This window comes from Pan paniscus, chromosome 6 (genome assembly GCF_029289425.2).
Source record: "Pan paniscus chromosome 6, NHGRI_mPanPan1-v2.0_pri, whole genome shotgun sequence".
Taxonomy (NCBI): Eukaryota; Metazoa; Chordata; class Mammalia; order Primates; family Hominidae; genus Pan; species Pan paniscus.
Window position 1 is genome coordinate 109205960 of NC_073255.2, and position 12905 is coordinate 109218864.

A 12905-nucleotide genomic window follows, 5' to 3' on the forward strand; every position below is an offset into this window, starting at 1 on the left:
AACTCTAGGGAGGAGAGGTGGAGAGTTTTTTAGTTTTTGGGTTTTAAATATAGGAATGGTACAACATGGTAAGTAAGGTTGCTTTCTTTAAAGAAAATAATCCACAGATCCCGTAAAATCAATGAACTGAAGTTAACAGATTGATTCAGAATGTTGAGTTTTTTTCCTCAGAGTTGACATAACCTGCTGTACTGAACAAAGTGGTGTTTTGTCAAGCACTTGGCCAGCATGTGTGTTAGGGCTAGCTCCATTTGGTTCTTATCCTATTCTGTTCTCACTAAACCAAAATTTTTTTTCAAAAATGTCTAGGGTCTTAGGAGAGTTGGACACATTCAAAACACAATATGTGATTAAGAAGATTAAAGATTAATACTTATTGATGGATTACTATGTGCCAAACTTCCAACCGAATCCTGACAACAATTCCTTAAGGTGAGTATTTGTTGTCCCATTATAAAAATGAGAAAACAGGCTCAGAGAGTGAGCAGCTTACCCAAGATACCATTAAATGATAGAACCTGAATTTGAACCTCAGAAACCAATGCTCTTAAGCACTATAACAGCTGAAAACTAATTTTAGCCATCCTACAATAAAAATTCTCCAGTAAACTGAATTAGTAAAGCGTTCTGAATTATACCATTTTTAGATGCTTTTCAGAATATTTATAGTAACTAGGAACTAGGCTACAAAGTGTCCAATGGAAGAGTTGTTTTTTTTTAAAAAAAAAACTTGATTGAATAGATAACAGTGCTTTACAATTAGTCATCAGTTTATCAGATGATTACCTGCTGATGGATGCTTCTGAAATAGTGCATGGTACTTGAAAAGTAGCTTTCCCCATTTCTCTGCAATCTTATTTATCCTATAATTTGCAAAATAAATCTTTTATTTAGAGATAACACAGAAACTTTATTATAGCTCCTATATGATTTATCTCAAATTCTAGATTTGTGGAATCCAAATTAAGGAGTTTAACTGTTAGGTCTTGCATTTCTGGTTTCTCTTCGACATGCCTATACGAGGAAAAGAAGGCAGTCAGCTTCCAATGTGGCAGAGAGTGTACTAACTGCTTTCTGGAGAGAAAAATATATTCTGGGGACATTTATAGCCTGTTCAGCAGCTGTCAGAAGGTCCTAGGGCTACAGCAGAGCCATGAGGCTGGCCCTGCCCTGGAGTCCTCCGGCCCCTGGGGCTGGGGAGTGATCCAGAACAAGCCCACGCAGAGCCATGGCAGCATTCAGCCAAGGCTGGCATTCCCCCGCTTATCTCACAGAATCAGGGTCTCTGCTCACAGAAAAAGCCCAATCAACCTCTTCAATAAAATTCCTTTCCCAGTATCTTTCCAGAAGAAATTAACCACTTTATTGTCCAGAAATACACAGGCTGCATTTTGATCAAATAATGGAAAAGGGGTGTGTGTGTGTGTGTGTGTGTGTGTGTATGAGAAGGAGAGATTTGGTAGGAGTTTGGTTTTTTGAAAAATCCCATTTCCCACAGTCCCCATATTTGCTTATTTATTTATTTATTCATTTATTTTTGAGACAGAGTCTGGCTCTGTTGTCCAGGCTGAGTGCAGTGGCCTGATCTCGGCTCACTGCAACCTCCGCCTCCCAGGTTCAAGCAATTTTCGTTCCTCAGCCTTCAGAGTAGCTGGGATTACAGGTGTGTGCCACCACACCAGCTAATTTTTGTATTTTTAGTAGAGATGGGGTTTCACTGTGTTAGCCAGGCTCGTCTCGAAATGACCTCAGGCAATCCACCCACCTGGACCTCCCAAAGTGCTGGGATTACAGGCGTGAGCCACTGTGCCTGGCCCATATTTGCCTATGTAAATTACAGTATCAATAGTAGTGGACATACATTGTTTCCTAGAATCCATTCTGCCTTTGGGGAACCGCCACTCCCTACTCTGTGCCCCCACTGCTTCTCAGGATCGAAGCAGGAGCTTTGCTGGCCAGTGAGAATGAGCCCTGGCCCTGGCCCCACTTACCGCCTCAGGGAAGGGTTTGGCGACCAAACTGGCAGGATTCTCCCTGAGGTTCCTGCTAGAGTTAGTAGGAAATTCTATGTCTTGCTTTTGCAGATCATTTTGTTAGAAAGATCTGAAGTCAGCTTATGAATGGCTGAAGTTTTTTAGTTACATGAGGGAGGTGGCTATCTGGAATGAAAAGAATGAGGGCAAAACACAGAGAGAAGCAGAGTTGGTGCAGAGACAACTCTGAAGACATAACCTGAACCCCCAGATCCAGCTGTCCCTAGGGCCAGCTCCATCCATGGTTTCCCAGTGACATGAGCCAAATCATCCCTTTTGGCCTAAGCTAGATTCTGCTCAATTCTGTTGTTTTCAGTTAAGGTCTCTGAGTAAGACATTTTTCCATGTATATTCAAACACCTATACTTTCTTTCCCCTTTTACAAAATAGGGTCATCCTATACATATTGCTTTACAACTTGCTTTTCAACTTAATGTGTCACTGGCACTTTTCCAGATAGTACATTTAGAGCAACCTTGTTTTTGTTGTTTGTTTTAAACAGTAGAACATGCCATATGAACACATTGTTCCTCTATTTATTTCTCCTCATCAATGAGTGGACATTTTGTTGACTTCCTAGTTTTTTTATATTACAACTCAGTCTGCAATATACATCTTTAAAAATTATCTTTAGGCATTTGAGCAAGTACTCTTGTAAGATAAATTCATGGCAATGGCATTTCTGAGTCAACAATTTTATAAGATTTTTCATAGAAATGTTATAGAAATTGCCAAATTGCCCTCCAGGAAAGTTATGTCAATACTAGGCATATATTTTTAAAAACTTCCTTTCCTATATGCTAACCAAGGTGTGAGATATTATTACTCTTTTTTATCTTTGGTAATCTGAGAGGTAAATATATCTCTTATTGTTTTTAGATGTGATTCTTTAAATTTTAGTTAGACTCTTTTCTTCTGTTTAATGGTTATATATATTTCTTTATCTGGGACATGCTTGTACAAATCCCTTGCCCATTTTCTCCTGGGATGTTCATATTTTTCCCGGTGATTCATAATAACTTGTTATGTACCAGTACACTGCCTGTCATATAGAGTGTCATTTTTTCCCAATTTGCTTCATTTTTAAAATTTCTTATTTATGATGTCTTCTACCAGGCTGAAATTTTAATTTTCACGTAGTATATAAATATTTTCTTCTTTTGTTCATTTAAAAAACTCCGTAAGGTTATGAATCTACTTCCAACATTTACTCTCAAGTATTTTAATAGCCTCCAATAAAGAATTTAAGTTTGTCGGCTAGAAGATTGTGTGCTAATACATTTCGGCTACTAGATGTAATTGGTAAAAATTTTGTGAGGAAATCGTTGTATGTCTCTTTTTAAGTTGTTCTGTTTCCATCTATGACATAATTTTGACTCTGAACAAGTGTTTGTAGCACATTTTTCTATTAAGTAATGATTGGCAGTTGAGACGGGGGATGGTCAAGGTTTCTAGCTCATCTCTACACCATCTTGGTGAATGATCTTGGGTGAACCAAGTAAGCTTTCTAGTTTCGTCTTCTCCATTTTGAAAGGAGTGAGTTGGATGACATAAGCTCAGAACTGTTCTAGCACCAAACTTTCAAGAGCCTATGAATTCTTTGCTCGTATTTTTTAAAATGTAAATCTTATTCTAAGTGATACACCATTTTCTAATACACAGTAAATAGTACTTCACAGTTTCTTTTTAGAGTGTGTTTTTGTGGAGAAAGAATGAAGGAAGAGGATTACATTTATTAAGTGCCCACCAGGTTCCAGGTACTATACATATATTGGTTTATTTAGTCTCCACAACAAACTTTTGAGATGGAAAATGTAACTCTGTTTTATAGATGTGGAAACTGCAGTTCACTGAGGTTGACATTTCCGGGTTCATACAACAAGGATGGGGTAAGCTGTGATATCATCTGATCTTCATGATTTTTTTATATAGGTATTATAGATATTATCTTCTTTAGCTATTTTTGTTGATAAACTAAACTTATTATTGTGGTCTTTAATTTTTTTGAATAGGTAAATTATTTCAATGAATGTATTTGGGCACATGTGAAATTGTATATAGAGAGAGTATATATACAAATTGTGTATATATACATAATTGTATATATACACATAATTGTATATATAAATGGTATATATATACATAATTGTATATAAATGTATGTATAATTGTATATATAAAATATATATAATTTGTGTATATACATTTATTATATTTATTATATTTTATTATGTATATATTATGTATATATTATATACATAATGTATATAATATATATACATGTATATATTATATTTATTATATATACATAAATGTATATATACAAATTATATATATAAATGTATATATACAAATTATATGTATACATAAATGTATATATACAAATTATATATATAATTGTATATATAAATGTATATATGTACAAATTATATATAATTGCATATATACGCACACTTTTTTTATGCCAACATTGTTTTTTAAAATGAATTTCTTCCATTCTTACCTTGTCAGTCCCCAAACCCAAGTATCTCCCACTGTCTGCTTTTGTTTTCTGATCATTACTAAAGTAATTCCCCAAACAGCTTCACTGATTGCCCCACAAATTCACACTAGGTCCTTGGTGCTGCTCAGGAATGCGTTTTATTATTCACCATTGACTTCCTATTGAATTTCCCAAAGCAGAATTTCCCCGACCTTAGTTTCTTTCTCTATATTTGAACCTAGCACTTGCTTCCTTAATCTCAATAGGTGGCACTAACAAAGCTGACTTGGAATCCTCTGATGGCTATTCCTTCCATTTGTCTCTTGTTCAAAATGTTACTTTTTCCTTCACATTGTTTTCCACCTGAGTTTCTGAGGAAATACGTATTCCCCTTTGAGCAGTGCTAACCCCAATTAATCTTACTACATACAAAAAAAAAAAACAAAACAAAAAACCTAAGACAGACACTTTCAATTGCTCACAAAATACCAATGCCGTCCTTTTCCCTCAAATTAACACAACCCTGATTTTTAGCTGAGTTCATCAATGTCTAGTTAAAAGTTCTATACCTATGTAACAAAACTGCGCGTTCTGCACAGGTACCCCAGAACTTAAAAAATATATGTATAAATACAAAATTCTTTACGAAAATACAAAAGCTTCTCTGCAAGCTAGGTAGGGCTACATGACTGAGTTCTGACCAATGAAACATAAGAAGTACAATTTGGCAATTTCTGGAATATTTCTTTTAAAAAGAGGTTGTGTACCCCCTGTCGTCTACCCATCCTGCTGCCTGGAATGCTGGGATTACACACATGTAACCACGTGGCTAATCACAGTTCTTAGAATGTGTTTTGGTTATTTATTGCCATGTGGTTCAAAGCAATGATTTTATTATTTCTTATGATTCTGTGGGTTGACTGGACTCAGCTGGGTAGTTCTTCTTCTCTGTGTGATGTCATTTGGGGCTGTATTCTTCTGGGGCTAGACAGGAACATCCAAGGTGGGCCAAACACATAACTGACAGCTGGAGCTGACTTGCAGTCGGGGCTGTCAACCAGAGTGCCTCAGCTTTTCTCCACATGGCTCCTCACATGGTGAGACAGTTCCAAAGGGCAAGAAGTAATGCTGTTAATTATTTTAAGGCCTGACCTTGGAAGCCTTATAATATCATTTTCCCTATATTCTAATGGTCAAAACAGTCCCCATAATTAAGAAGTTGGGGGAGCTTATGCATATAGTACAGAGAGGAATTGTCAGGGCCAACTTTGGAGACAAGCTACCACAGACCATGATGATAAGAGTCATACCCAAGGAACAACAGGGCTTAGAACTCAAAGGATTCCATAGTTGCCATTTAGTGCCCTGAACTTTTCTTATGAGAGAGCCAAATAAGTTTCTATTTTAGCAACTTCTATTTTTGGTTGTCTCTCACATAAAGGTGAACCCAATCCTAATGAATACATCAACTAAACAGCAAGTTACCCAACTACACTCCTTGACTTTGCAACCCTATCCAGTCGCTACGGACTTTACTTCTTCTCTCTCACCATTTATCCCTTTATTTCAGGGTTATTTTTCATGAGAATTCCTCAAGCAAAGGTAATGACTGAAAGAGAGAGGGAGGGAGAACAGGGAAGGTGGGCTATCTGGAGAGATGGCACGGGGTCACTGTAAAAGACTTATCTTTGTGTTAAGGCATAAGTGATCCAATTTAGGGACAATCAAGTCATTTATCTATTAGTCAACAAGATAAAAAATAAAAATGCTTAATATCTGTTTAAATGAGAAGATCGGGACTTAGGTCAGTTATATAAATACAGTCATTGGAACTCTCCCACACTACTAGTGGGAATGGAAAATGGCACAACTGCTTTGGAAAACAATTTGGCAATTTCTTAAGAAGTTAAAAATACACTCACCTATGACCCAAGAGGAAAGAAAGTGCATGTTTATGCAAAGATTTTTACATAAATGTTGCCAGCAGCTTTATTCATAATAATCAAAAACTGGAACATCCCAAATAGCCATCAACAGGTAAATGGATAAACAAACTCTGGCACATCTATATGGTGAAATAAGAAGGAATAAATAGGAATATCTGGAATACTAGGAATAAGTAGAATTAACTGTAATAAAGAATAAAGGATGATAACACACAATGTGGGTGATTCTCAAAATTATGCCTAGTGAAAGAAGCCAGGCAAAAGAGAGTATAGTATATTGCATGACTCTATTTACATAAAATTCTATATTAGCAGGATTCATAGTGATAGAAAGGCAATCAGTGGTTGTCTGGGAAAGGAGGGATTCATGGGGAGGAAAGGATTATGAAGAGGCATTAAGAAACTTTGGAAGGTGATGGATGTGTTCACTATTCTGATTGCAGTGATGGCTTCATGGATGTTTACATAAGGCAAAACTTATTAAATTGTACATTTAAATATATGCAGCTTATTTAGGGTCCATTAAACCCACAATAAAGTTGTAAAATTAAAAATGGATATATTCAGACAGAATTTCTTTAGATTTAACTGAATAGATAAATGTACTAATCATGAAGACAACTAAGAGTCAACTTCTTTTAAAACAAAGACTTTATCAAGTTTCCAGGAGTTTTTTTTTTAGTTTTTAATGGACAACTCATTACTTATGTCTGAAGAAAGCACTTCTTACTTAATTGTAGCATGTACATACATTTTCCTATATCATATGTCTCTTGCATTAAAATTTTTGATTAACCTCATAATGACTTCACTGACATTATCTAAAGTGGTGAGAAATTAATCTCTAAGGCATACAGAGGAATGTTGGATGTGTGGAATTCTTCTTAATCCAAAAAATGAAAAGCACTTAAGATTCTCTGCCCAAGATGTGCTCTTAGAATAATTTTACTCTGATATTGGTTGCAAAAAAAGCATTTTTATTTTTTAAAAAAATAATGTTTCTCAGCTTTGACTGACAGATATTTTAAACATGACCTCTCCCATTCTGTTTTGAACGATGATTTGTAAGTAAATATCTCATACTCTTTAAGTTCAAATGATAGCTGCCTCTGAGGCAGTCATGCATGAGGACACGTGTGGTGTGTATCCTGCTGGCACTACCCTTTCTCCACACATTTTCAAAATTTCTCTTTGGTAGAATCATCACAGAGCCAGAAGGAAAATGGGTCTCTTCATTATAGTTACAAATCCCCAAAATGTTATTATCAAGTTTGATGGTCTACTTTATCTACCAGACCTCATTTCACATCATTTCAGACTATTTCTAAAAATCCCGAAAATTAATCCCTCCCTCCAAATAAAACTTCGTAACAATATTTTGAAAAAAAGAATTCTACCCTTATTTAACTAGTAGGTTACTTGACCAATACCCTGCTACAGAGATGTCTTTTTAAATTTTCACCAGTAAAGAAATAAAACATTTTCTTACATTCAATTGTCACTAATACATTGGTTCTTTGTAGAGGTATCAACACGCACACACACACTACACTACAATATAGTGTCAATAAAAATAGAAATCAACCACATATTTCACTAAGATCATGATCCTAAAAATGATTATCTCTAGAGAACAATATTTAAGAGGACACTGTCATTTTCAGACATGTTTTAAAAATCAAACTCATTTTGTAGCAGAATTACAGAATAATGTTTTAATTAAATTTGTTTCTCAAAAACTATCAGATTTTTATTTCTTTTGGGGGATACTTTGACCAGTTTGTTGTTCAGTTCTACAAGTTAAACTTTGTTGCTATTAATAATATTAGACATATTAAGAATATTAGAGAGATTGCATTAATTGCTTTTTCATCTCAAAAAGACATGGGAAATTTTGCTAAACAGTCATCTTTAAAGGCATGCAATAATGACATCCCCATAAACATCCTAAGAAGACACTCAAAGTACCAATAATGTAATCAACAGGCATATCTTGCCCCTTCTTAAAGAGCTGAGTAAGTTAAAACTGATGTTAAAGAACACATAATACATTGAAGTTGCTATATAGAAGGGTTCAATATGTCCAGGGCCCTGTTTAAATAATTAATCTGTGTGCTTACACAGGCTGTGAGGCTTAGCAGCAGAAACCAGGCCAAGGGATGTCTCAGCAGAGACTTTCCAGCAGAAAGTTCTTTAAAACAATGCTCAGGCCTTTAACATAGCAGACTGAAAACGCTCTGCTTACAGAGCAGATGGTTATGTAAAGACAATGCTCAGTTTGTGGTGAAGTCCTAAAACCAAGATTAAATCAAGACTACAATGGCCACAAGTTTTACAAAAACCATAAAATGTGGATCACCTAGCTTGCAAGACATTTTACATAAGGTCTCTATGTCCTCTCCTTTTGAAGGATGAATGACTAACTGCAGACCTTTACAAGGACAATGAGAGCTCCTAAAGGAGGCGCTAAGGCAGCTGGCCCAGAGGCAGTAAAGTTGGCAACCTCATTGGCTCCCCTTGAGAGTCCGGCCCACCACAACCATTCTTTTAGATATGCATGGTCACTTAGATCTGCTTTCATGGTTCCTATCCTGGTAAGAGACCTTGTTTTTGTTTATTTCAAAGTGTACTTCTCCCCACTAAAAATGCTGGAGCTCAGAGACAATACCACACCAATATAAAAGTCATTTATTCCATGCCTTTGGATATAACATTTGTTACTAAAGAAATGTCCATGAATAACACTGATCACAGAAAAAGAGAAACTGTTATATTAGAAGTAATGTGAATCAGTCTTCAAATCTGAGACTTTCCCCATGCAAATTTCATGGGCTACTATAGCCTCCACCCCCCATTCCCCTGCCTTCATCTACATCCAGTGGGAAGTAAGCACCGTGTGGGCTGCAGCTGGGCTCCTCTCTGTGGGGTGTTCCAAATTGCACCTACTCAGGATGATCTCTGGCTGCTTTTGCTGCCTCATCTCATCTTAGCAGTGGCAACTTGCCCTTGACCTTGTAATAATAGATGTCAGTAAATATATATTCCATGGCTGAATGAATATGCCATTGACCATAATGCTCATTTTAAAAAAAGGAGGTTCCCATCAAGCATGTAGCTTCCCAGAGTGATTACATAAAAGGTGGTCTGAACTTGTATTTGTGTGTGTATAATTCAGTGGGCCCAGTGAAATCTGATTTTAGTATGATTAGGCCATAAAATCCCAACCCAGGAGGCCATAAAGGGAGAGTTATCACAGAATGCCACCTTCATCAAGACACTAACCTTTCAGAGTTGTTAATGTCCAATTGTGAGTATAAGGAAACAGAAGCTGTCAGTCATTTTCCCTGAATGTCAATGCTCTGAAAAATGACTAGGAACATTTGTCTTTTCCATCTTCCCTCCCTAACTTCCTCTGGTAATACCTAGTACTACCACATAGAAGAGTGAAAACAAAAAAATCTTAATGAGATGTTCTTCTGCCCAGAAACACTTCCAAGCAGAATTTAAAAGAGATCAAAGACTAAAAACTTTCATTTCTTTCTGGTTCTTTTTTCAGTGGCTTGTCTCCTATTTTCTTGTGGTCAGCACAAGTCCTCTGTATGCTTCATGGAGCCTCATTGTGTGTCTCCCAGCCTGAAGGGACCATGTCCTTGAATGATGAGATAGCTCTGTGTCCACACTGTTGGACCTCTGGCCTCTTCCTGTCAGGGAGGTGGCAGGGAAAAGCTGCAGGTCGCGTACTGGCATAGAAAATGGAGGTGCCTTTTGCTGGCATTGCTCTCTTGTAGTTTGTAATTGTAAAATGAAACTCGCTGTGTTACTAATCCAGAAAGGCAGCTGGAATTTTCATGTCTGCTATAAAATGCCCTGTTAATGTCATATTGGATTATATTATAATAGTGGGATAAAGCCTTCAATGAGTTATCTCAGCCACACTGCAGATGGTAGAGTAAAACAAAGTGGGCTAGGAGGTAACAACTCGGAGAAAAGCGAGAGCACTGAATTAATGAACCATGTTCAGTTGAAGAATTGCATTTGGTTTGCTGTCTGCTTCACCATGTAGTCTCTACCAAAGGACCATGTGACACATGAACCAAGCCCATTGCACCTGTTTGGATTGACTTTGTTAGTATTTTCCATGTCAAATGTGCCTATAAGGAAATAACCTTCATTGTTTGCTGTCACTGAGAGGCTCTGTCCCTATAATTGTTCTTCTCTACGGTGTCATTCTCAGGGATGGGTTGGGGGAGAAGGCAATATTTTCCTTTTACTTCATCTCTCCCGAAGAACCTAAGAGAGTGACTCAAACATACTAGCTGTTCATGTAATATGACCTGTGGTTTTTTACTCTTTATTTAAAAGCGCTAACCTCGGTCATCACTCTCAGGAAGGATTGGTGAGACAGAAACACTGTCGAGCTTTTGGATGGAAATCCTGTGTACAAATTCAGGTTCTGAATTCACCAACTTTATAAATTCTGTCAGCTTCACTTCCACATTTGTAACCTGCAGGGTATGTTACCCCCCTCAAAGAGTAACAATCAAGTGAGATAATGGATATGAAAATACTTTATATGTAGGAAAAGAGATGTAAAAACAAGGCTTTATTATTACCCTCTAGACCAATGATTCCCAATTTAGCTGATAATTAGAGATATCTGGAAAGCTTATTAAAAATGTAGAATTCTGAGCCCTTATGTAGACCTATTGAATTAGCATCTCTGGAGATGAGTCTTGGAAATCTGTACTTTTACAGCTTTGTGAGCAGTTCTGAAGATCACTCAGGCTTGGGAATCACAGCACTAGGGTTTGAATTTCTTGAAGATGGCTACTATGTATCTGGGCATTTTGAAACCTCTGTACTTAGAACATGGTACTTATGTAACCAAATACAAATATTTACTAGGGCCTACTGGGTGCCAGGCACCATGCTAGGTACCAGGAACACATACAGCTGTATACTCTTAATTATTTTAGTGTGGGGGTTGCAAGGAAAATACAATAGTTTCGATGCAATGTGCTGAGTACTGTCAGAGAGGTGGAGCATTGAAGAGTTTTAAGCAGTCCTTTGTGATATAATCTGTTGTTGAACCTATCAATCCTGCCTTTATGTTTGATGCCTGAGAATATTCCATTTTCAATGCTTTGTTTTAGGCAATATTTCCTGCAGAAAATAGTAAGAAGCTTTAATGAAAAAACTTAGTGCATTTTCACATTGGTCAGGTTTCTTGTTTCTTCCTACTCAGTTTCCTTGGACACATGCAGTATGTTCATTTTTCCACAAACAATGTATTGGAGACAAATGCTAGTGGAGATACAAAGTCTAAACACCACAGGTGCAGAACATGAGATGCCAAAGGACATGCCAGGAGTGGGAAGAGTGAGAAAATAGATCCTCTGGGAAGTATCACTCCACGGTGAAATGAGCTATTAAAACATAAAGAAACTGCAAGAAGGAAAGTTAAAATTCCAATATCTGTCTTGGGATGTGAAGTACAGAAATGTTCTTGCTTCAACCCAAACATGGCCAGCTGACCCCAGTGTCTGGCTGACCCTAGCATAGCTGGCTGACCCAACTTTTGCCCATCCCTTGAACTAAACTTGAACCTTATGTAAGCTCTGAAGTCATTCAGAAGATCATTTGAAAATATTTTCCCCTCTTTGTCTCCTGGTTTGCTCTGGGACTGCTCTGGGGAGAGCTGTGTGGAGCTGAGGGGTGAGAGCTCAATTTTTTAATATTTGTAAGTGCTTTTATAGCCATTTCCCTTGTAAGTGTTGGCCAAAGAAGGATCAGTGAGCATTAAGAGACTCCTTGATTTGTTCTTGGTGGTATGAGCACATGCAGCTTCCCACTGAGGCCATGTGGTAGGAGAGGATGCCCGGGACGCAGACTTAGAAGTCGTTGTTGAAGTGTCTTGCTCTAAGAAGCCATTCTAAACATGTGCTGAATGAGCGAAGGAGTGAACAAATGAAGGTGTTCAAAGCAAAACTTAAGACAAATTAAATTTAATAGAGTTCGACTGAGCAAAGAATGATTTGCAAATTAGGCAGGCCCCCTGAACCAGAATAGGTTCAGATAGTCTCCACACTGCTATGTGGTTGGAGAGGATTTATGAACAGATAAAGGAAAGTGAGGTACAGAAGCAGCCAGATTTTGATTACAGCTTGGCATTTGTCTTATGTGAACACAGTTTGAACAGTTGGCTGCCTTTGAATGGCCAAAACTCAGTGATTGGTGCAAAAGTAAATTACAGTCTGTTTACACATCCAGTTAGGTTACTATATATGGAGAAACCTTCACGTTGGACTTCAAATACGTAAGGAGGTGCTTTAGGCTAAATTTAATTTAACAAAAGAATGCTAGCTAGGTCTGATTAAGATACTTTACTAAACATGAGACTAAATGCAGTAATAACAGAAACCAAGAATCAGGGGGTTAACACTA

At 37.1% G+C, this 12905-nt stretch overlaps 1 long non-coding RNA gene across 1 annotated transcript in view; it reads left to right on the top strand.

Moving 5' to 3' along the window:
- Positions 1–309: 309 nt before the first annotated feature.
- LOC134730708 (uncharacterized) overlaps positions 310–12905 on the top strand; it is a 156134-nt gene continuing 143538 nt past the window's right edge. The window contains exons 1-2 of the long non-coding RNA XR_010112625.1: positions 310–432; positions 3865–3922. This is a non-coding gene — a long non-coding RNA (uncharacterized LOC134730708). The remainder of the gene's footprint in view (positions 433–3864; positions 3923–12905) is intronic.